We start from the raw sequence: 2,769 nt of genomic DNA on the forward strand, positions 1-2,769 counted from the left end.
TGTGGAGTTACCACCAGAGAAAGCCTTGATTCTCAGAGTCTGCGATTAGTAATGTCTACAGGGGATATAAAGGCAGTCCTTAAGACGCAGAAGTTTGAGCTTTCAAGTGATTGTGACGATGGATTCGTCGCGGTGCATTCGGCTGCAGCTCAATCAAAGTGCGAAAACGCGTGCTTGAAGGTCGTTCTGAGAACTTTATCTGGCCGCAGATTACCAGCACCGCTTACGGCTGGAACAGCATCAATTAATCAGTGGCCTCCATTAGTAATGACTTTCAACGAAACAGATTATAGACTAGAACGTTGTTCAATATTTTACTCACAAACCACAAAACGCGACGTCGGATTAGGCGGGTGCTCGCTCTCACATCTAGTCCGTAGTGCCAACCTCCCTTCTTATACCCTTTTGCATGCTAGTACAACTTCCAGCCAAGTTTTCGACTAAAGGAAGGCCGAATCCCACTCGATATAAGCGTGAACAATGTCAGGGCGATCTTGCTCAAAGTAAAAAAATTAATGAATTCTCGAAGTGAAGGTAACATTTCCATTTCAAGACGCATGAAAGGGAGCTTCACCTTGCTCACTGAGCCGACTCTCATGTGGCTAATTCTCGTGAGCTTTGCGGTTGTAAGTGTCTCTCACATGATCTCAACGTGATTCGACGCGGACATGCCTACAAAGCCATGCAGCTAAATCGATGGATGAAGTACTTTAAATGCTACTTAGAAGTCGAAAGCGGCATCTTCGCTAACGAGCAAGTTCTATACATGGCGTACCGGGATGTGTTCACATTCATTCGAGGTATCCAATACTTAAGCTCTATCTAATTACGAATGTAAGGAGTCCAATGTTGTGAGTGGGCAACTTGAAGACTGTAAACATAGTATGTGTAGGTATATTAATAGCGTTCTTGTCGCCTAAACAAATGTATGTGTGTACGTCTACTTCTGTGAGTGGCTTTTATACATCCGGGCTATCATCCATAGCGGCGCCTGCATATCGCAAGGCGCTCGAGATGTAGTCGGTGATTTGCCAAAAGTAAATCCGGGCTGATATCAGCAAGTCGATCAGTATCGACAACTCTCCTACCCAGATTGGAATGCGTCGTGGAGCTTTCAACATTTCACAGAAAATGACCAAGCAATTCCCAAAATGGTGTACAGTCTACAGAGGTAAGTATGTCGTTTCTTGATGCAAACTCGACGAGCGAAGACATTTTGTTCTGTCACCGCGTTCGATCTGCACACGTACTCTGAAGGATGCCCTCTACGACGGAACTACCGCGTTTCGTCTGAACATCGATCTGCAAACTATACGTTTGGGTGGTGCCAAAAAGCTCTACCAAATATTGTTGTAAGCTCAGAGCCACAATTTGAGACAGTTGGTTGCAAAATACTTTATCGGGAAGCAGCTTGCCCGCATATCAATCGAAAACTGTGCCAAGCAAATGTCACAGGGCCGGTATTATCAGAAGCTTCTGAAAGAACGGTGAGAATGAAATCTCAGCACTCAGCCGAAATTGGCAAGTTATTTAATGACTACGAAGCATGTGTCGAGGGTTCACCCGCCAAACCATTAAGCAATTCTATATAATTGCTTCCCATATGTATATGCTGAAGTTCCAGCACAAGAGCGCTCACTAAGCTATACGTGATTTTTTTCAAACCAGAGGTCATTCAAAATGATGTATTCGCGGCAGTTACTACCACACGCTATGTGTCAAGTGCTTCCATTGGACAATCCAGATAGCCTTCGGGAGAGGAAAATCAATGTGAATAACCTTACGAATGCTAAGATAAATTGATAGGCCAGGACTTATTGCTACCCACAGATTTCTTACAGTTTAACTAATGTCGTATCTGAATTACACGCTGTTATGTAGCATCATCGACGCGCGGCATCACCATTGCGATTAGTAATCAGGGTCATGGCACTAAAACGTATCCGCCATCATATTAAGCCGACAGAGTTTTGTGTATTATCTTGGGGTATACTTGGCAAAGAAAGAGAATCATTTTGCCATTCTCTGCGACATGAGGCTATGATGTCGTCGATTAATTATCCGTATATATCACAATAGCTGAAGCCCTGTAAGTGATCCCTGAAGATGGCAAGGGCATACTTCTTGCGTATCGCTTGATGCCGTGAGCTCTGTTATTATTCTCTGCAGCTCCAAGCTGGCAAAATTAAAAATCGATTCTGCGTTCATTCCTATTGGCTTCTGTTTGAGGTAAATTATCGCTCACATTAAAGCCGAATCACAAGAAGGCGCATATTCGAGCCGGATTTCAAGGATTTAGAATATGATCATGAATAGAGGGTATCTAACAGATTTTATGACCGTTTCTTTCGACGCTCTAATCCCGTATGCTTGCACGACTTTGTTCGATATTATCGTCGAAGGAAGCCTGTGTGTATGCACAGTGGATCAATACGGCGAGTTTGAAGGTTTATACATTAGTAAGCCGTCGTGGATGACTTTCTTGTTGAGATAACCCCTAATTATCTCAACAAGAAAGTCATCCACGACGGATAAAAAATAAAACTAAAATAAAAAAAAAATTATTTTAGTTTTATTTTTTATTCTTTTATTTATCTTTTTTTCGTTTTTATTTATCTTTTTTTCTTAATTTATTTAATAATTAATCGTATTTTTAAAATTAAGGTAATTATTAATTTACGAAAATTTTATTATTTAAAAATGGTATTATATATTTAATAGCTATTCTTTTTATTATTTTTGATTTAGAAGCGGTTTTTATTTTTCCTT

The sequence above is a fragment of the Plasmopara halstedii genome (genome assembly GCF_900000015.1).
Source record: "Plasmopara halstedii genome assembly, contig: Scaffold_2061, whole genome shotgun sequence".
Taxonomy (NCBI): Eukaryota; Oomycota; class Peronosporomycetes; order Peronosporales; family Peronosporaceae; genus Plasmopara; species Plasmopara halstedii.